The sequence below is a fragment of the Symphodus melops genome (genome assembly GCF_947650265.1).
Source record: "Symphodus melops genome assembly, chromosome: 7".
Classification (NCBI taxonomy): domain Eukaryota; kingdom Metazoa; phylum Chordata; class Actinopteri; order Labriformes; family Labridae; genus Symphodus; species Symphodus melops.
The window spans coordinates 28,430,855-28,454,294 of record NC_136697.1 but is presented as its reverse complement, the minus strand read 5'-3'; the positions used below and the strand labels follow the sequence as shown (position 1 = coordinate 28,454,294).

Below are 23,440 nucleotides of genomic sequence, written 5' to 3'. Positions count from 1 at the left end.
ATTTATTCCATACATACCTATGAGAGCTGAGAGGACCAACATCAGAGTGAGTTGTTCCATGTTTGTAGAGGTGAGATGCTGTAACTGAATGTTCAGTATGATTCAGTTTAGTGAGTAGAGTTTGGTCTGATGTTCACAGCTGGAATCAAACAGTTCTCTGTCATCAAACACCTCTGCAGTCATTGGGAGGAGACTCATCTGTTCAATTAGTTTCATTTCTGAATTGACAAACATCAAGCCTTCATCATGACAGACCATAGAAGTTTATCAGTGTGTGACTCCCTCTAGTGGATGTTGAGGAGTATTGTGTTGTCTTCTCTCCAGAGGTTTTTGTACAGAGTTGTGGTGTTTCCTGTCACTGTGGGCCTCAGAGCACAGTAGTACACAGCAGAGTCATTCAGTGCAGCAGAGGAGATCTCCAGATTTACTCGTTTCTCCTTCTTGTTGATGTGAGCTGTGAAATCAGGAACTTTTTTATGAATCAATCCTCCCTCTGTGATGTAGAGCAGGAACTCTGGTCTGGATCTCTGGTTTTGTCTGTACCACTGGATGTTTTGGATTAGACCATCATATGTACAGGTCAGGTTGATGTTTCCTCCCTCTTCAACATTGTCTTCAGTTCTTTCTGGCTTTATGCTGTCCATGGAGCACAGGGCTGCAAAATAAGTATCATACATGTGTGTTAGTCTGCAAGAGATTCAGACATGAAGAGACTGGAAAGCAGTCCTTGACTTCATCACTCATCTTTGATCATTTTGAGATTGATGAAGAAAACACAAGTCTTCTTCTATCAGTGGAATTTGTATCTCCCACAGATAAACGTCTACTTTGAAATAGTTGTTCAGATATGTGGTCTAAACAGCAGGTGACATTAGAGTTTGATGTGTGTGTTGTAACACTCACCTATAAAGTGAGAGAAGAGTAAAAAGAGGTAAAGCAGCATGTCTTTGGAGTTGTTGAAGACAAACAGACAGCAGATGAGGGATATTCTTCTAAACTAAACAGCTGCTCACATGTTCTCCTCTACTTTCACATGATTTTCATTTGACTTCCTCAAACTTTTCTGCTCTGCACATAGAGACTATTTCATTGGTTTGGTCATGTGTCAGTGGGCGGGGCCAGAGAAAGAGCTTCTTTAGAAGTTCAACTAGTTTTTAACTGGAGGTCATTGAGTGTGTTTACATGGACTTAAGTATCCCGGTTATGAGCCTTATCCCGGTTAATATTCGGGATATGACGTATATGGTTATTTATATTCCTGTATACATGATCATTAATAGTATCCTGGTTTCTCAGAATACAGGATATGATGTTTACATACACAAATACAAAAACATGATACTTAGAACCCCTCATTCTCATTCAATCTTTATTTATATAGCACCAATTCATAAGAAATATTATCTGAAGACATTTTACAAAGAGCAGGTTAAAGACCCTACTCATTGTTATATTACAGAGACCCAGTTAATAATAATACATTTTATTTGTAAGCGCTTTTACAGGAGCTCAAAGGCACTTTACATGTAAAAATCACAACGAACAGTTAAAAACAGCAAAAACAGTAAAAAAAACATTAAATGACAGAGAAACAGAAAGAGAAGAGGGGAAAGAAGAAGTTAAGTATTAAAAGCTAGTTTAAAAAGGTGAGTTTTGAGCATGGATTTGAAAGTTGGGATGTGAGTGCAGGAACGGATGGGTTTGGGGAGTGAGTTCCAGAGGGAGGGGGCAGAGATGGAGAAGGCTCTGTCTCCCCAGGTTTGGTACTTGGTCCGTGTAGGTGGGGAGAGGATGTTTCCTTCAGGTGAGCGGAGGTCACGGGAGGGGGTGTGGTGATGAAGCAGGTCTGTGAGGTAAGGTGGGGCCAGGTTATTTAGTGCTTTGTGTGTGAGGAGGATGATTTTGAACTGTATGCGGTGAGTGATGGGGAGCCAGTGCAGGTCACGGAGGACGGGGGTGATGTGGTCTCTGGAGCAGGTTTGGGTGAGCAGGCGTGCGGCTGAGTTCTGGATGTTTTGCAGTTTATTGAGGAGTTTGGATGGTAAACCATGGAGGATGCTGTTACAGTAATCCAGTCTGGATGTGATGAATGCATGGATGAGAGTTTCTGCAGCAGGGAAGGTGAGTGAGGGGCGGAGGCGGGCAATGTTTTTGAGGTGGAAGAAGGCGGTCCTGGTGATGTGTTTGACGTGGAGGTCGAACCTTAGGTTATTGTCAAAGATGATTCCTAGGTTGCGGGTGTGCGGTGAGGGGGATAGAGTGCAGTTGTCAAAGGTGAGGGAGAAGTTGTGACTGGCTTTGGTGCGGGATGTGGGGTCAATGATGATTAGATTAGATGTCTGATTTGTCGCTGTTGAGTTGAAGATAGTTTGCTTGCATCCATGATTTAATTTCGGTGAGGTAGTTGCTGAGTGTGGAGTGGGTGGTGTTGGAGATGGCTTTGGAGAAGATGTATAGTTGTATGTCATCAGCGTAGCAGTGAAACTGAAGGTTATGTTGACAGATGATTCGGCCAAGGGGGAGGAGGTAAACAATGAAGAGGAGGGGACCAAGCACCGACCCCTGGGGGACACCTTGTGACAGGGGAGCGGTGGGGGAGGTGCAGTTGTTCATATTAATGAACTGTTGTCGATCAGTGAGGTAGGAGTGAAACCAGGAGAGTGCTGTGCCGGTGATGTGAAGACAGGATTCCAGACGGGAGAGCAGGATGGAGTGGTTGATGGTGTCGAAAGCAGCTGTGAGGTCAAGGAGGATGAGGATGGTGAGGTGTCCGGAGTCGGCTGAGAGGAGGAGGTCATTGGTGACTTTTAAAAGAGCTGTCTCAGTGCTGTGTTTAGAACGGAAACCAGACTGGAATGATTCAAAAAGGTTATTGGAGGTGAGGTGGGTTGTGAGTTGGGTGGCGACAGCGCGTTCCAGAATTTTTGACAGGAAGGGGAGATTGGAGATGGGGCGGAAGTTGTTTGGGTTTTCATGATCAAGACCGGGTTTTTTGATGATGGGTGTGATGGCAGCCAGTTTGAGGGTTTGGGGAACAGAGCCGGTGCAGAGGGAGGAGTTAATGATGTCGATGATGAGTGGGGAGATGACAGGGAGGCAGTCCTTGATGAGTTTGGAGGGTATGGGGTCCAGGGTACAGGTGGAGGTTTTTAATCCGGTCATAATGGTTGTAAGTTGTGCTGGCAGCAATGGAGAGAAATGGGTCAGGTGATGGGTAGTGGTGGGCGGTGAGGAAGGTGGTGAAGCAGGGGGGAATTACAGTTCTGTTATAAGACTCCTCTGCAGTCAGTAGGAGGAGACTCTTATCAAACATTTAATTTCTGAAGAGTTTTGTCACAACTGCATCATGAGGAGAAACAATCTAGACAACACATACAACTAAAGTTTATCAGTGTGTGACTCCCTCTAGTGGATGTTGAGGAGTATTGTGTTGTCTTCTCTCCAGAGGTTTTTGTACAGAGTTGTGGTGTTTCCTGTCACTGTGGGCTGCAGAGCACAGTAGTACACAGCAGAGTCAGTCAGTGCAGCAGAGGAGATCTGTAGATCCACTCCATCCTTTTCTTCAGAGAGTCGTGTCAAAAACGTTTTCTCTGATTTCAGAGATTCTGCTGTTTTTGTGAAATTAAACCCTGAGATGAACATGATGAACTCTGGTTGTTTTCCTGGATGTTGTCGATACCAGAAGAAATAATCATCACCAGCAGCTTTTTTGGAGTAACTGTAGGACAGAGTGACGGTGCTGTCTTCTAAACTGTGCTCTTCATTCTTTATTGGAGTGAGTTCATCACAGCTGACACCTAAAAAGATGAAACCAAAGAAATAATTCATGGTTACATCATTAAATCTTTACATTGAACAGACATAACTATACATCTAACATATTTAATGTTATAATGACAGCTGTTGTTCAAACTGAAATACTCTTTGTTCTCCAAATCACATCACACTGTCCATTTATTCCATACATACCTATGAGAGCTGAGAGGACCAACATCAGAGTGAGTTGTTCCATGTTTGTAGAGGTGAGATGCTGTAACTGAATGTTCAGTATGATTCAGTTTAGTGAGTAGAGTTTGGTCTGATGTTCACAGCTGGAATCAAACAGTTCTCTGTCATCAAACACCTCTGCAGTCATTGGGAGGAGACTCATCTGTTCAATTAGTTTCATTTCTGAATTGACAAACATCAAGCCTTCATCATGACAGACCATAGAAGTTTATCAGTGTGTGACTCCCTCTAGTGGATGTTGAGGAGTATTGTGTTGTCTTCTCTCCAGAGGTTTTTGTACAGAGTTGTGGTGTTTCCTGTCACTGTGGGCTTCAGAGCACAGTAGTACACAGCAGAGTCAGTCAGTGCAGCAGAGGAGATCTCCAGATTTACTCGTTTCTCCTTCTTGTTGATGTGAGCTGTGAAATCAGGAACTTTTTTATCAATCAATCCTCCCTCTGTGATGTAGAGCAGGAACTCTGGTCTGGATCTCTGGTTTTGTCTGTACCACTGGATGTTGTTTATTAGACCATCATATGTACAGGTCAGGTTGATGTTTCCTCCCTCTTCAACATTGTCTTCAGTTCTTTCTGGCTTTATGCTGTCCATGGAGCCCAGGGCTGCAAAATAAGTATCATACATGTGTGTTAGTCTGCAAGAGATTCAGACATGAAGAGACTGGAAAGCAGTCCTTTACTTCATCACTCATCTTTGATCATTTTGAGATTGATGAAGAAAACACAAGTCTTCTTCTATCAGTGGAATTTGTATCTCCCACAGATAAACGTCTACTTTGAAATAGTTGTTCAGATATGTGGTCTAAACAGCAGGTGACATTAGAGTTTGATGTGTGTGTTGTAACACTCACCTATAAAGTGAGAGAAGAGTAAAAAGAGGTAAAGCAGCATGTCTTTGGAGTTGTTGAAGACAAACAGACAGCAGATGAGGGATGTTCTTCTAAACTAAACAGCTGCTCACATGTTCTCCTCTACTTTCACATGATTTTCATTTGACTTCCTCAAACTTTTCTGCTCTGCACATAGAGACTATTTCATTGGTTTGGTCATGTGTCAGTGGGCGGGGCCAGAGAAAGAGCTTCTTTAGAAGTTGAACTAGTTTTTAACTGGAGGTCATTGTGAGTTCTCCCACATTTACAGAGGTGAGGTGCTGTAAAGGAAGAACCAGGATGAGTTGGTGCTGAGTTGTTTGTTCTGATGTTCACAGCTTGATTAAAAGAGTTCTCATTCAATCTTTATTTATATAGCACCAATTCATAACACATGTTATCTGAAGACACTTTACAAAGAGCAGGTTAAAGACCCTACTCATTGTTATATTACAGAGACCAAGTTCTGTTATAAGACTCCTCTGCAGTCAGTAGGAGGAGACTCTTATCAAATCGTTTCATTTCTGAAGAGTTTTATCACAACTGTATCATGAAGAGAAACAATCTAGACTGTATCAACACACACAACTAAAGTTGATCAGTGTGTGACTCCCTCTAGTGGATGTTGAGGAGTATTGTGGTGTCTTCTCTCCAGAGGTTTTTGTACAGAGTTGTGGTGTTTCCTGTCACTGTGGGCTGCAGAGCACAGTAGTACACAGCAGAGTCAGTCAGTGCAGCAGAGGAGATCTCCAAATGAAACTCTTTAGATTGTTTGTCATGTCTTGTAGACAGCTTTCCTGTTCTCTCTGAATTTTCTCCAATTAGAGGTTGTGGAGTTGAACTGGACTTCTGCTGATACCACCAGAGGTTGTATACAGATCCTGAATAGTTGCAGGAGAGAGTCACATCGTCTCCCTCAACAGCCATCATGACCTCTCTGAATGGTGTCACTAATTCCTCAGAGGATCCTAAAAAGAAAGACATAGATTTCACTGACTGTAGTTGTCTATGTGGACACTCATGTTTCATGTCTTAGATCTTACTACGTCTTTTCAGTACTTACCAGTATGACAGAATACTATCATCATCCAAACCAGAGGAAGCTGCATTGTTGTTCCTGTGATAAATGAACAGTAGAGAGAACACAGCAGCTCTTCTGTTCCAAAGTGACACTGTTCATATTCATTTGTGTAGCTCCTCCTCTTAACACTCACATCTCAAATGTAGTAACATAGAAACATCTATGACTGGATTTAGATAGGATCTGTTCATCAACAACAACAATAATGAAACTAGACTCATTTATTTTAAATCAAAGTTTAACCTTCAAATAAAATAGACCGGGCCTAGAACTGAACCCTGTTGAACACCTTCTACTATGTGAAGCAAACTGTTTATGGTGGTACTTTATTCTATTGATTTGATCCTGATTAAATGTGATGACAATCCATCACATCATATTAACGTTTTGTTTATTAAGAGCTTCATTTAAATCTGTAGTTTATAAACTCAATATAATGTCACATTCAGACAGTTCTGGATATGTAGAGAGCTCCTGTCAGAGAGAATCTTTATCATCACTACAAAACAGTCGAGCCTACATCTCCATACCTACAGTTGAAGTTTATCAGTGTGTGACTCCCTCTAGTGGATGTTGAGGAGTATTGTGTTGTCTTCTCTCCAGAGGTTTTTGTACAGAGTTGTGGTGTTTCCTGTCACTGTGGGCTGCAGAGCACAGTAGTACACAGCAGAGTCAGTCAGTGCAGCAGAGGAGATCTGTAGATCCAGATGTATTTTATCCTCCCTCACTGTAACAGACAGTCCAGAGACTGGAGCTGAAATTGGTCCTGTTGAAGTGTGAGAAGCGATAAACTCTGGTTGTTTTCCTGGATGTTGTCGATACCAGAAGAAATAATCACCGAGAGCAGCAGGTTCTGAGAATCTGTAGGTCAGAGTGACAGTTTTGTTTTCTAAACTGGACTCTTCATTCTGAACTGGAGTGAGATCTTTACAGCTGACACCTGAAACATAAAACAACAGTTAATACAATAATGTTCTTTATCAATCAGATCTGATTGAATCTAGACTGTATTTCTGCATGATCTAAATAACCTGTTGGACATAGTACAGAGCATGTCGATGTTAAAGTGGAGCATTGTTATAATAAGTGAAATATGTCAGACTGGCCATTTCTCACATACCTGTGACAGCTGAGAACAACAATATCACAGTGAGTTTGTCCATGTCTGCAGAGCTGAGAAGCTGTAACTGAGAGATCAGGAGGAATCAGTTTACAGAGTTTGGTTTGGTCTGATGTTCACAGCTGGAATCAAACAGTCCTGTTAGAAAACATCTGCTCAGTGAGGAGGAGGAGACTCGTCTGTTAGTTACATTTCTGAAACTCTTCATCACAGCTGTCTCATGAGAGAGAAGAAGCTAGACTGTGTGATCACAGACCAAAACATCTGAACAGCATGGGACTCCCCCTAGAGGATGTTTTGGAGTAAATCAGTACAGCAGAGGAGGTCTGAAGATCAAACCTTGGTACAGATCAGCAGAGAGAAAGAATCATTCATTTGTACCCTGTGCTCAAATCCATCGACTCTCAATCACATCCTGACTGGTTGTAAGACCATCCCCACACAAGGACGCTACACATGGAGTCAGAACCAGGTCCTCAAGGATCTGGCAGCAGCTCTGAAGATCAAGAGGATTATAATAAACTACTTGCCCCTGAGAGCAACCAATTCCATCAAGACATCAACCTCCATCCGAGAGGGACATAAAAAGCCCAACCATCCCCCTATTATAATCTGTAGTGTGACAAGGAGCCATAGTCCGGGACTGGAAGTTGCTAGTTGATATTGACCAGCAGCTAATCTTTCCACCTGGGATTGCAGCCACCCCTCTTAAACCAGACTTGGTACTGTGGTCCCCATTACTGAGGTCTGTCTACATCATAGAGCTTGCAGTCCCATGGGAGAATTTAACAAGAGGCCTATGAGTGCAATACACTGTGCTACACAGAACTGGCAGCAGACGATCAACAACCAGGATGGAAAGCAAAAGTCTATCCAGTTGAAGTAGGATGCAGAGGTTTTGTGGTTATTCCACCATCAGGCTGCTGAAAGACTTTGGCTTCCATGGACAAGCTCTGTGACAGACAGATCAGTCTCTAAAGCAGCCGAAAGAAGCAACCAATGGATCTGGATCAAGTGGAAGGACCCTTGCTGGTCTGAAAGACCCACCCCATCTGAACTGCTGAGCGGACATCTTTCAAGCCAGCAGTATCAGCCCTCATCAACCACAAATGGTCCTCTCAATGAAACATCACTGAAGAAGGGTGCCCACCTGATGACCCTGATGATGTTATCACCCCTCTACCTCACTTAGATCCTGGATCCTCTTCCTCCCCTCACCCAGATCCCATCCCTCCAGGAGGAAGGTGAACAAGGTTTGGCCCAGGGAAGAGGACGTCCCCTGCCGTGCATTGTCCCTTGAGCTGCACCAGTTGAACAACTGGGCAATTATTATGATTGTGCATGGACACAAGCTGAGGTTTGATCACCCTGTAGCTGGCCTCCTGTGATGAGGGTGTCTAGTGTTAAAAGGCTGAAACACCCTGTGCTCAAATCACCACTGATGATGTGACCCAAGATTTACATCTTTCCCACATCTGAGATACAGCTCTCACTCCACTCTCAGCATGAAGGCAGATCTCATGTGTATACCTCCCATTGGAACAATGGACAGTTTTCCATCTTGTCCTGTGTTTCATGATTACGAGGATAGAACTCATTTTACTTGTTGAAATGTCTATAGTTTATTCTTGTGATGAATCTTTGTGTTGAGTGCATATATTGTATTCATGTGGATCCTCCCTCAGAGTGTCATCAGCAGCTGTAACCACAGAGACTCTGAACAAACAGGAATCATCAGAATCCATCTGACATGAAGCTGTGGTTTGAATCCCACTTCCCTCCTCTTTGAAGAGTAGTCAGATATCTGTGTTCAGGTTTTTGTACAGCCTCTTCTACACTTTGTATCACTGTGTTTCTAAAGCACAGTAGTAGAGAGCTGTGTCTGCAGGGGTTAGCTTTCTAATGGTCAGTTCAGTTGAGCTGCGTGATGTTTTAGATTCATATCGTTTATCTGGAATATATTCATCACTCCTTGATCTGGCTCCTTTCCAGAGTATAAACTGAGGTGCCTGGAGGTCAGAATGATGTCTGTACCAGAAGAGGATAATATTGCTGTATGTTGTCTCATAGTTACATGTGAGTGTGACAGATTGTCCTTCTGATCCACTGACTTCATGGACTACAGGAGAGATTGTGTCTCCAGCTGTTGGTCCTGTAAAAAGTGTAGTAATGGACACCATGAGACTAAACATTGTTAGTGAGTCTGAAGGGAAGACAGTGAATAGTGTCAACTCTACAGTTATAGTCAGAACAGACACATGTCAACAGGTCAGAGATTCCTGCTCTGAACTCCAGTTTACTTCTTTAAGAAATAGAATCATTCAAATGTGTTTATTTCATCTCACCAAAGAAAAGAGCAGCCAGAATAATCCCCAGCCAAAGGTCCATCTCTACAACAAGGTTTGAACCAACAGGAGGAACTCTCTGATGTTCAACATTCACAGTGATGTTTGTTCTCTTCTCAGCAGAAGTTCTTATTCAAAGACAGGTGGAGCTCAGTATCTGGGTTTTGTACCACCTACTAGATGATGTGGCCCTCTAGTGGAGGTTGATGCTGTCTAGTTGAGGTGAACATGTCAGGAGAGCGATGTGGGAGAAGTCTTCCATCTGTTTGTAAAGAGTGTGAATGTTTGGACCAGCAGATCAGTGTGTGACTCCCTCTAGTGGATGTTGAGGAGTATTGTGTTGTCTTCTCTCCAGAGGTTTTTGTACAGAGTTGTGGTGTTTCCTGTCACTGTGGGCTGCAGAGCACAGTAGTACACAGCAGAGTCAGTCAGTGCAGCAGAGGAGATCTGTAGATCCACTTGATTTCTCTCCTTATTCAGTTTAACACTCAGTCGAGGGTTTGGAGGTTTTGCTGTAACTACAGTTGGATCTGAAGTGTCTGTGATCAGGAGAAGGAACTGAGGAGCTGATCCAGGATCTTGTTGATACCACTGGAGATTTTCAGCTTTAACTGAGTATTTACAGGACAGAGTAACACTGTGACCCTCTGATGAAAACACTTCAGCACTGCTGGCAGTAATATCATCCTCCAAGCTGTTACCTGATGGAGACAAACACGTTTCAACATCAGACATACTGTAGTTTAAAGATGTCACACAATAAACATCTAGTGTTCAAACAAACTGTAGTAGAAGCTGTCATTAGTAAAGAAGTGTTGTTTCCATGAAAGGCTTTCTGAAATGTTAAATTGATCTGTCGTTGATCCAACATTAATTCTGGATCTCAGATTCTTTAAAAGCTTCTTTTTCATTTAGATTTCTTATCAATCACAAAATTACCCAGGAGAGTTAAGATGAAGATTATAATGAGTTGTTCCATGTTTGTAGAGGTGAGACGCTGTAACTGAAGAACAAGTATGAGTAAGTTTGCTGCTCTGATGTTCACAGCTTGATTTAAAGAGTCTCAGACTCTTCTACAGTCAGGAGGAGGAGACTCTTCAAACTACTCTAATTCCTTACAGAGTTTATCACATCTGTATCATGAGAGGTATAATCTGACGTTTATCAGTGTGTGACTCCCTCTAGTGGATGTTGAGGAGTATTGTGTTGTCTTCTCTCCAGAGGTTTTTGTACAGAGTTGTGGTGTTTCCTGTCACTGTGGGCTTCAGAGCACAGTAGTACACAGCAGTCAGTCAGCTGAAGCTTCTGGATCTTCAGAGGAACTGATCTTACAGTTGAATCCAGTGTGGATGAAAATCTCTCCTGGAACTCTGTCATTGTTTTCCCTTCTCCGATCTTAAAGCGGCTCAGTATGAATTTAGGTCTGTTGTTTCCATCCTGTTTGTACCAGTAGAGATAATAATTAGTTGAGAGGGTGATGTTGTATTGACAGTCAAGAGTTGCTGCCTCTCCTTCAGTAACAGTCACGTCTCCTTCTGGTTGCAGCACGTTGTCTTTCTGTGCCATACATTCTGTAAAACAGTAACAAAGAGTATTAGTGTGCTGTTAAAGAATCATGTCAGTGTTGGATTGATTTTAAAGAAACAGAGTTATGTTCATACCAAGACACACAGCAGCCAGCAGCAGTGAGATAAGCAGAGACATCATATCTGCAGTGTTAATAACTCTGAGTTACAGTGAGTATAAAGAAGGCTGTGATCTCTGTGTTTAGTCCACATCAACACTAAGTTGGAGGATTAGAAGGAGGAGCCTGATCACAGAGACAGGTCTCATTCACAGCCCTGTGTTGTTCCTCGACTGACAACTTAACACTGAACATCTTTTACTGACGCTCTGCTCTCTTTTAATGATCGGTCTTCTAAGTTCCCCTCAAGAGCAATTCCAGTTTAAAGTAAGTGACTCCCTCTAGTGGATGTTGAGGAGTATTGTGTTGTCTTCTCTCCAGAGGTTTTTGTACAGAGTTGTGGTGTTTCCTGTCACTGTGGGCTGCAGAGCACAGTAGTACACAGCAGAGTCAGTCAGTGCAGCAGAGGAGATCTCCAGATGAAACTCTTTAGATTGTTTGTCATGTCTTGTAGACAGCTTTGCTGTTCTCTCTGAAAATGCTCCAATGAGAAGTTGTAGAGATGAACTGGACTTCTGCTGATACCACCAGAGGTAGTTTACTGATCCTGAATAGTTGCAGGAGAGAGTCACATCGTCTCCCTCAACAGCCATCATGACCTCTCTGAATGGTGTCACTAATTCCTCAGAGGATCCTAAGAAGAAAGACATAGATTTCACTGACTGGAGTTGTCTATGTGGACACTCATGTTTCATGTCTTAGATCTTACTACGTCTTTTCAGTACTTACCAGTATGACAGAATACTATCATCATCCAAACCAGAGGAAGCTGCATTGTTGTTCCTGTGATAAATGAACAGTAGAGAGAACACAGCAGCTCTTCTGTTCCAAAGTGACACTGTTCATATTCATTTGTGTAGCTCCTCCTCTTAACACTCACATCTCAAATGTAGTAACATAGAAACATCTATGACTGGATTTAGATAGGATCTGTTCATCAACAACAACAATAAAGAAACTAGACTCATTTATTTTAAATCAAAGTTTAACCTTCAAATAAAATAGACCGGGCCTAGAACTGGACCCTGTTGAACACCTTCTACTATGTGAAGCAAACTGTTTATGGTGGTACTTTATTCTATTGATTTGATCCTGATTAAATATGATGACAATCCATCACATCATATTAACTTTTTGTATATTAAGAGCTTCATTTAAATCTGTAGTTTGCAAACTCAATATAATGTCACATTCAGACAGTTCTGGATATGTAGAGAGCTCCTGTCAGAGAGAATCTTTATCATCACTACAAAACAGTCGAGCCTACAGCTCCATACCTACAGATGAAGTTTATCAGTGTGTGACTCCCTCTAGTGGATGTTGAGGGGTATTGTGTTGTCTTCTCTCCAGAGGTTTTTGTACAGAGTTGTGGTGTTTCCTGTCACTGTGGGCCTCAGAGCACAGTAGTACACAGCAGAGTCAGTCAGTGCAGCAGAGGAGATGTTCATGTTGATTTGTTTTTGTTCCACTGAGATCGTTAATCCTGATTTATGTGCACTTCCTACATTTCCTGAAGCCAGATGACTAATAAGGAACTGTGGTTGTTTTCCTGGATGTTGTTGATACCAGAAGAAATAATCACTAGTTGACAGTTCTGAGTAACTGTAGGACAGAGTAACAGTGCTGCCTTCTAAACTGATCTCTTCATTCTTAACTGGAGTGAGCTCTTCAGAGCTGGAATCTAAAAATACAGAGAAATGATTCAGAATTATTTATCATGGAAATTCAACTCTTTATGCAACATAATCCATCACATCCCAACAATATATTGTTTTAATTCAACCTTTTTGTAAATTGAGATCCATATTATTTCCATAAAAAACACACATTTCCATTCCATACATACCTATGAGAGCTGAGAGGAGCAACATCAGAGTGAGTTGTTCCATGTTTGTAGAGGTGAGATGCTGTAACTGAATGTTCAGTATGATTCAGTTTAGTGAGTAGAGTTTGGTCTGATGTTCACAGCTGGAATCAAACAGTTCTCTGTCATCAAACACCTCTGCAGTCATTGGGAGGAGACTCATCTGTTCAATTAGTTTCATTTCTGAATTGACAAACATCAAGCCTTCATCATGACAGACCATAGAAGTTTATCAGTGTGTGACTCCCTCTAGTGGATGTTGAGGAGTATTGTGTTGTCTTCTCTCCAGAGGTTTTTGTACAGAGTTGTGGTGTTTCCTGTCACTGTGGGCCTCAGAGCACAGTAGTACACAGCAGAGTCAGTCAGCTGAAGCTTCTGGATCTTCAGAGGAACTGATGTCCCGTTTATTCCAGCTTTAAATCTGTCTGCTGAGATCCCAGGAGCATTTTCTGAAAATCCTCCATAGCTTTTCCACAGGTACTTTGTGAAATCACCCGCTTTTTGTCTGTACCAGAACAAAGTTTTACTTGTACTTGTAATCTCAAATGTACAATCAAGTGTGACTGTGTCTCCTTCAGAAGCAAAGACATCTTCTGTTGGCTGGATCACTCTGTCTTCTCCTTTACACTCTGAGAAGAGAACAGACAGAGGAAGAGATGAATTATTGATTGATGAAAAAAGGCTTGAGGTTAAATAAGTTACCTAACCTTAAGAACAGACACAAATAAGTCAGCAATAAATAAAATGTGTTCTGCTATACTTTCTCACCAAATAGAAGAGCAGCCAGAATAATCCACAGCCAAAGTTCCATCTCTACAACAAGGTTTGAACCAACAGGAGACCTGAGCTGATGTTCAGCCAGAAGTGTGAGAATAGTTCACTTTACAGCAGCTGTTACATATGAATGCTTGAACAGAGTGCTGTGGTGATCTGCCTCCTTGATTATGATGCCTCTAGTGGACATAAATAATATTACAGTTGTGTTAAAGAGACTCTTCCAGTAGGTTTTCTCCAGACTCTATGAAGGTCTTTAACAGTTTTATTAGATCCATTAATCTTCAACAACACACAGGAAACCTGATCAAATCATGTTATCAATATATCATGATCAGCATATAATTAAAAACTGAGAGGACCCAGGAATGAACCCTGTGGAACACCTCAAGAAATCGAAGCCCTCAAAGAACAAAAGAGAAACTTGTTTAATAAAGATCATGAGACAAGAAATCAGCAGCAGAATCTGTGATGCTGTTTACTGAGTGACTTTATTTAAATGATTGAATTCAACAGTGGTGAAATGAAACACCAGAGTAAATATGATGACAAACAAGACGTATTTTGTAGATATTTCATATTTTAATCATATCTGTTGTTTACATTCAAACTGTCAATCAGTGGGTCTGATTATGAAGAGAGTAGCCAGCAGAGAGCTCCTGATCTGACTGATCCATTTAGGTAAACTTACACTCTGATAGGGAACAGAGGATTTGTTGTAACACACAAATATGATGAGGTATTGTTCATGGAAATAAAATCACACTAAACCTCATTAACAACACTTTGTTTTATTTTAACTTTATCTTTTTATTTAGTTTCTATCAGCATTAAATCAATCAATCAATCAATCAATCTTTATTTATATAGCGTCAATTCATAACAGGCGTTATCTCAAGACACTTTACAAAAGCAGGTAAAGGACCTTACTGTTTGTCTGTTAACATTAACAAAAGAGCAGGTAACAAGACCATGCTCATTGTTATGTTTACATAAAGCAGGTAAAGGACCTTACTGATGGCTATGTTACAAGAGCTCAGCTTAATCCGTCATAGCGTGGCAAGAAAAAACTTCCTTTTAACAGGCAGAAATCTTCAGCAGACCCGGGCTCATGACGGAACAGCCATCTGCTAAACTGTGCTGGGCTTGAAAATGGGATGGGGGAGATGGGACAAGATGCAGAAAGAAGAATAGGATGGGATAGGTTGGGGGGGGGGGGGGGGGGGGGGTCTGGGCAGGCCATCCTCAGGGGGAGGGGGGGGGGGTTGTTTGGGCAGGCCATCCTCACCAACAGTCCCAAGGAACCTAAGAGAGCTCAAGGAACCTAAGAGAGCTCAAAAGGAGAGGTTAGAATACAAAGACAGTGACAAGCTGCTGCTTGTCACTATAGACATATCTTATTACTATAAGGTAAGAAAGCTGGGAGAGAAAGAGGGAGAGAGAGATAAGAGATCCTGGTGCCAGTTCCCCCGGTAGTCTAAGCCTATAGCAGCATAACTATGAGCTGGTCCTAAGCCAGCCCTAACTATAAGATTTATCAAAAAGAAAAGTTTTAAGTCTATTCTTAAAAGTACCTAGTGTGTCTGCCTCCCGGACCCCGACTGGTAGACGATTCCAAAGGAGCCTGATAACTAAAGGCTCTACCTCCCATAGTACTTTTAGAGACTATAGGCACCACGAGCAGGCCTGCATTCTGGGAACGTAATGTTCTTGATGGATAGTACGGTACAATTAACTCTTTAAGATAGGATGGTGCCTGACCGTTTAGAGCTTTGTAGGTGAGCAGAAGGATTTTAAATTCTATTCTAGATTTTATAGGGAGCCGATGGAGAGAAGCCAATACAGGAGTAATGTGGTCCCTTTTCCTCGTTCTAGTAAGAACACGAGCTGCAGCGTTTTGGACGAGTTGGAGGGTCTTTAGAGATTTACCATAGCACCCTGCTAAAATAGAATTACAGTAATCCAACCTGGAGGTAACAAATGCATGAACTAATTTTTCAGCATCATTTTGTGACAGGATCTGTCTGATCTTAGAGATATTACCAAGGTGAAAATAAGCAGTCCTTGAAATTTGTTTAATGTAGGAATCAAAGGACATATCCTGATCAAACAGAACTCCTAGGTTCCTAACAGTGGTACTAGAGGCTACGCTAATACTACTAAGGGCCGTCATATCGTCAGAGAAAGTCTCTCTAAGGTTCTTAGGTCCAATCACTAGAAATTCAGTCTTGTCTGAGTTGAGCAGTAAGAAGTTTCTGGTCATCCAGGTCCTGATGTCCTTGACGCAGGCTTCTAGTTTACGAAGCTGGTTGGTGTCTTCTGGCTTCATTGCTATGTAGAGCTGAGTATCGTCTGCATAGCAATGAAAGTTCATGGAGTGTTTTCTCATAATACTACCTAGAGGAAGCATCTATAATGTAAATAAAATCGGACCAAGCACTGACCCTTGAGGCACTCCATGGCTAACTTTGGTGTACAAAGAGGACTCATCATGAACATGCACAAACTGAGATCTATCTGACAAATAAGATCTAAACCAACTTAAAGCAGTCCCTGTAACTCCAAGTCATTGTTCTAGTCTCTGTAACAGAATCTGATGGTCAATTGTATCAAAAGCAGCACTAAGATCTAACAGGACAAGCACAGATAGAAGTCCCCTGTCTGAGGCTAACAGAAGATCATGTGTTACTCTAACTAGTGCAGTCTCAGTGCTATGGTAAGCTCTAAATCCCGACTGGAACTCCTCAAACAAGCTGTTGTTGTGGAGAAAATCACACAACTGATTAGCTACCACTTTCTCTAAGATCTTGGAGATAAAAGGAAGGTTAGATATAGGTCTATAGTTAGCTAGAGTTCCTGAATCAAGAGTAGGCTTTTTAAGGAGCGGTTTAATTACAGCTACTTTAAATGACTGGGGTACATAACCTGCTGCTAAAGATACATTGATCATATCTAGTATGGAGCTGCTAACTAGGGGAAAGACTTCCTTAAACAGCTTGGTTGGGATTGGATCTAAAAGACAAGTTGACAGTTTAGACGCAGAAATAATCGAATTTAGTTCTGCGAGGTTAATTGGAAAAAAACAATCGAGGTTAGTATCAGAATTTGGAGCCGTTTCTGCCGAATCGAAAATATAGGAGGAATCTGCACTAAGTAAAGGTAGTAAGTTGCTAATTTTGTCTCTAATGTTTAAAATTTTATCATTAAAAAAGCTCATGAAATCATTACTGCTAAGGGCTAAAGGAATAGATGAATGAACTCTGACTCTCTGTCAGCCTGGCTACAGTGCTGAAGAGGTATCTAGGGTTGTTTTTATTTTCTTTGATAAGAGATGAGTAATAGGCAGTGCGGGCCTGCCGTAGAGCTTTCATATATCTATTATGACTATCTGGCCAAATTAAACGAGATTCTATCGTTTTGGTGGAGCGCCAAATTCTTTCACATTTACGTGACGTTAGTTTTAGAGTACGGGTTTCTAAATTGTACCATGGAGCTGATCTCTGTCGTTTGATTGGCTTCTGTTTTAGGGGAGCGATTGAATCCAGAGTAACTCTAAGTGAATCCACCGCACTATCTACAAACTGATCTAGCTGAGAGGGACTAAAGTGATTATAGGAGTTTTCAACTAGGTTAGAGGATGGAACTGAAACAAAGGCAGCTGAAATAGCTTCCTTAAATTTAGCTACAACATTATCATTTAAATTTCTAGAGAGCACTTTTTTATTAAGTGGAGTTAAGGTTGGTAAAAAGAAATCAAAAGTTATTAGGAAATGGTCTGATATCAGAGAATTTTCCAGAAAAACCGACAGACTGTTAATTTCAATACCATAAGCTAAAACAAGATCCAGGGTTAAATCGATGAGTAGGTTTGTTTACACCCTGGGTGAAGCCAATAGAGTCCAATAGAGACATGAAAGCCATGCTAAGACTGTCATTTACAACATCCACATGGATATTGAAATCACCTACAACAATTATTCTATCACTGCTAAGAACTATGTGTGATAGAAATTCTGCAAATTCAGATAGAAATTCTGAATATGGGCCAGGAGGGCGGTAAACTATAACAATTAGAACTGGCTGGAAAGTTCTAGAGACTGGATGTGAAAGACTGAGTGCAAGACTTTCAAAAGAGGTATAATTCAGCTTTGGTCGAGGATTGATTATAAGACCAGAATTAAAAATAGCTGCTACTCCACCACCTCGACCAGTGTCTCGAGCTATATGAGCATTCAAATGACTGGGAGGGGTGGATTCATTTAAACTAACATATTCATCCTGAGAAGGTTTCAGTTAAACAAAGTAGATCAATATGATTCTCTGATATTAGCTCATTTACCAGGAGGGATTTAGATGCTAGGGATCTAATGTTTAGTAAGCCGCATTTAATTGTTAGATTTTTTTGCCAAATCGTATTTGTAGTTTTGATTTTGACTAAATTGTTATGATTTACGCCTCTTTTATTGAGGCTGGAATTGCCTATGACAGGTGTGGGGTGGAGAACAGACACAGTATCTATAGTATAAGTAGGGTTACAGCTATAAGAAGATCTAACTGAGTTACAGTTAGATTTACAGTCACAGCTATAGTGGCAGGTAAACAGATCTAAAGGAAGCGCAGAGAAGTGTGTAAGACTGCAGCTCTGCATCCTGGTCTGAACTCTGATGAGTTGTCAGGGTTTGGGACTAATAAACTCTGCTACGTTTCTAGATAATAGAGCTGCACCAACCAGAGTAGGATGGATGCCATCTCTAGCTAGCAGACCAGGCTTTCCCCAAAAGGACTGCCAGTTATCTATGAAGCCCACATCGTTTACTGGACACCACCTCGATAGCCAGCGGTTGAATGAAGACATGCGGCTATACATGTCATCACTGGTCAAATTAGGGAGAGGACCAGAGAAAACTACGGAGTCCGACATCGTCTTAGCAAAACTACACACCGACTCCACATTAACTTTAGTAATTTCCGACTGGCGAAGTCGGGAGTCATTTGTGCCGACATGAATTACAATTTTATCAAATCTACGTTTAGCCTTTGTCAGCAGCTTTAAGTGAGCCATGATGTCGCCCACTCTGGCCCCGGGTATACATCTAACTATGCCCGCTGACTTCGCTAACTTCACGTTTCTGACTATGGAGTCTCCAACTATCAGAGTTTTTGTCTCAGCGGGTGCGTCGCTGAGTGGGGAAAATGTGTTTGAAACATGAAGTGGTTGGTGGGGAGTCGTGAGCCTCGTTTTGTGACTATGCCTCCCTCGGACAGTAACCCAGCCACTGCCTCCCGGCTGCTCGGGAGCTACCGGGGGAGATTTAACACTATGTCGGCCCGCACCGGCTACAGAAGGCTGGCTAACTGCTGCTGCATAAGATGACTCTGACTCAAAGGTGCGGAGCCTGCTCTCTAACTCAGACACCCTCGCCTCCAAAGCTATAAATAAACTACATTTAATACAGATACCTTTATCAGTAAAGGAGGACGAGGAGTATCTAGACATCTGGCACACAGAACAAGAGAGAGCAGGAGAGGGAGAGGCAGGGAGAGAAGCCATAGTAGGAGAAGCTAACTGCTAAGTTAGCCTGAGAGTACGTAGTTTAACGCAAACAAAAGATCTATAGATCGCAGGGGTGCTTTGGTGATTACTTCGATTACTCAGAGTGTGCAGTGAATGGAGACAAAAATGTAAGAAAATACACAGGATAAACAATCTAGCTTTAGCTACCGAGCTATCGATCGGTAGTAGCGATAGAGCGAGACACAACAGGAAGTGATGCAATACGCTCACCGTAGTACGTCAGGACGTCAGTCAGAGTGAGGGGAGGCAGCAGAGTCAGCACCGTCAATGAACTGCAAAGCGTTGCAGAATTGTTCCTAAATAATAATCCAGGCTGTATGAACACATCTAACTAAAGTTTATCAGTGTGTGACACCCTCTAGTGGATGTTGAGGAGTATTGTGTTGTCTTCTCTCCAGAGGTTTTTGTACAGAGTTGTGGTGTTTCCTGTCACTGTGGGCCTCAGAGCACAGTAGTACACAGCAGAGTCAGTCAGTGCAGCAGAGGAGATCTCCAGATGAAACTCTTTAGATTGTTTGTCATGTCTTGTAGACATCTTTCCTGTTCTCTCTGAATTTTCTCCAATGAGAAGTTGTAGAGTTGAACTGGACTTCTGCTGATACCACCAGAGGTTGTATACAGATCCTGAATAGTTGCAGGAGAGAGTCACATCGTCTCCCTCAACAGCCATCATGACCTCTCTGAATGGTGTCACTAATTCCTCAGAGGATCCTAAAAAGAAAGACATAGATTTTACTGACTGTAGTTGTCTATGTGGACACTCATGTTTCATGTCTTAGATTTTACTACGTCTTTTCAGTACTTACCAGTATGACAGAATACTATCATCATCCAAACCAGAGGAAGCTGCATTGTTGTTCCTGTGATAAATGAACAGTAGAGAGAACACAACAGCTCTTCAGTTCCAAAGTGACACTGTTCATATTCATTTGTGTAGCTCCTCCTCTTAACACTCACATCTCAAATGTAGTAACATAGAAACATCTATGACTGGACTTAGATAGGATCTGTTCATCAACAACAACAATAATGAAACTAGACTCATTTATTTTAAATCAAAGTTTAACCTTCAAATAAGATAGACCGGGCCTAGAACTGAACCCTGTTGAACACCTTCTACTATGTGAAGCAAACTGTTTATGGTGGTACTTTATTCTATTGATTTGATCCTGATTAAATATGATGACAATCCATCACGTCATGTTAAATTTTTATATATTAAGAGCTTCATTTAAATGTGTAGTTTATAAACTCAATATAATGTCACATTCAGACAGTTCTGGATATGTAGAGAGCTCCTGTCAGAGAGAATCTTTATCATCACTACAAAACAGTCGAGCCTACATCTCCATACCTACAGTTGAAGTTTATCAGTGTGTGACTCCCTCTAGTGGATGTTGAGGAGTATTGTGTTGTCTTCTCTCCAGAGGTTTTTGTACAGAGTTGTGGTGTTTCCTGTCACTGTGGGCTTCACAGCACAGTAGTACACAGCAGAGTCAGTCAGTGCAGCAGAGGAGATCTGTAGATCCACTCCATCCTTTTCTTCAGAGAGTCGTGTCGAAAACTTTTTCTCTGATTTCAGAGATTCTGCTGTTTTTGTGATATTCAGCCCTGAGATGAACATGATGAACTCTGGTTGTTTTCCTGGATGTTGTCGATACCAGAAGAAATAATCATCACCAGCAGCTTTTTTGGAGTAACTGTAGGACAGAGTGACGGTGCTGTCTTCTAAACTGTGCTCTTCATTCTTGATTGGAGTGAGTTCATCACAGCTGACACCTAAAAAGATGAAACCAAAGAAATAATTCATGGTTACATGTCATTAAATCTTTACATTTAACAGACATAACCATACATCTAACATATTTATGTTATAATGACAGCTGTTGTTCAAACTGAAATACTCTTTGTTCTCCAAATCACATCACACTGTCCATTTATTCCATACATACCTATGAGAGCTGAGAGGAGCAACATCAGAGTGAGTTGTTCCATGTTTGTAGAGGTGAGATGCTGTAACTGAATGTTCAGTATGATTCAGTTTAGTGAGTAGAGTTTGGTCTGATGTTCACAGCTGGAATCAAACAGTTCTCTGTCATCAAACACCTCTGCAGTCATTGGGAGGAGACTCATCTGTTCAATTAGTTTCATTTCTGAATTGACAAACATCAAGCCTTCATCATGACAGACCATAGAAGTTTATCAGTGTGTGACTCCCTCTAGTGGATGTTGAGGAGTATTGTGTTGTCTTCTCTCCAGAGGTTTTTGTACAGAGTTGTGGTGTTTCCTGTCACTGTGGGCCTCAGAGCACAGTAGTACACAGCAGAGTCAGTCAGCTGAAGCTTCTGGATCTTCAGAGGAACTGATGTCCCGTTTATTGTCCCGTTGAATCTGTCCCCTGAGATCCCAGGAGCATATTCAGAAAATCCTCCATACTGTTTCCACAGGTACTTTGGGATATCACCTGCTTCTTGTCTGTACCAGAACAAAGTTTTACTTGTACTTGTAGTCTCAAATGTAAAGTGAAGTGTGACTGTGTCTCCTTCAGAAGCAAAGACATCTTCTGTTGGCTGGATCACTCTGTCTTCTCCTTTACACTCTGAGAAGAGAACAGAAAGAGGAAGAGATGAATTATTGATTGATGAAAAAGGCTTGAGGTTAAATAAGTTACCTAACCTTAAGAACAGACACAAATAAGTCAGCAATAAATAAAATGTGTTCTGCTATACTTTCTCACCAAATAGAAGAGCAGCCAGAATAATCCACAGCCAAAGTTCCATCTCTACAACAAGGTTTGAACCAACAGGAGACCTGAGCTGATGTTCAGCCAGAAGTGTGAGAATAGTTCACTTTACAGCAGCTGTTACATATGAATGCTTGAACAGAGTGCTGTGGTGATCTGCCCCCTTTGATTATGATGCCTCTAGTGGACATAAGTAATATTACAGTTGTGTGTTAAAGAGACTCTTCCAGCATGTTTTCTCCAGACTCTATGAAGGTCTTTAACAGTTTTATCAGATCCATGAATCTTCACCAACACAGAGGAAACCTGATCAAATCATGTTATCAATATATCATGATCAGCATATAATTAAAAACCGAGAGGACCCAGGAATGAACCCTGTGGAACACCTCAAGAAATCAGTGTGTGACTCCCTCTAGTGGATGTTAAGGAGTATTGTGTTGTCTTCTCTCCAGAGGTTTTTGTACAGAGTTGTGGTGTTTCCTGTCACTGTGGGCCTCAGAGCACAGTAGTACACAGCAGAGTCAGTCAGTGCAGCAGAGGAGATCTGTAGATCCAAATGTATTTTATCCTCCCTCACTGTAACAGACAGTCCAGAGACTGGATCTGAAAGAAGACTTCCTGTTCCTGAGTGAGACATGATGAACTCTGGTTGTTTTCCTGGATGTTGTCGATACCAGAAGAAATAATCAGTGAGAGCAGCAGGTTCGGAGAATCTGTAGGTCAGAGTGACAGTTTGGTTTTCTAAACTGGACTCTTCATTCTGAACTGGAGTGAGATCTTTACAGCTGACACCTGAAACATAAAACAACAGTTAATACAATAATGTTCTTTATCAATCAGATCTGATGGAATCTAGACTGTATTTCTGCATGATCTAAATAACCTGTTGGACATAGTACAGAGCATGTCGATGTTAAAGTGGAGCATTGTTATAATAAGTGAAATATGTCAGACTGGCCATGTCTCACATACCTGTGACAGCTGAGAACAACAATATCACAGTGAGTTTGTCCATGTCTGCAGAGCTGAGAAGCTGTAACTGAGAGATCAGGAGGAATCAGTTTACAGAGTTTGGTCTGATGTTCACAGCTGGAATCAAACAGTCCTGTTAGAAAACATCTGCTCAGTGAGGAGGAGGAGACTCGTCTGTTAGTTACATTTCTGAAACTCTTCATCACAGCTGTCTCATGAGAGAGAAGAAGCTAGACTGTGTGATCACAGACCAAAACATCTGAACAGCATGGGACTCCCCCTAGAGGATGTTTTGGAGTAAATGAGTCAGTACAGCAGAGGAGGTCTGAAGATCAAACCTTGGTACAGATCAGCAGACAGAAAGAATCATTCATTTGTACCCTGTGCTCAAATCCATCGACTCTCA

At 41.6% G+C, this 23,440-nt stretch overlaps 1 protein-coding gene and 1 long non-coding RNA gene across 2 annotated transcripts in view; both read left to right on the top strand.

Moving 5' to 3' along the window:
- LOC306826983 (armadillo repeat-containing protein 1-like) overlaps positions 1-23,440 on the top strand; it is a 122,038-nt gene that overhangs the window by 25,869 nt on the left and 72,729 nt on the right. The window lies entirely within an intron of this gene.
- LOC306826977 lies at positions 1,489-2,300 on the top strand. The gene is made up of 2 exons (XR_013779555.1): positions 1,489-1,964; positions 2,031-2,300. It is a non-coding gene; the product is annotated as an uncharacterized lncRNA (long non-coding RNA).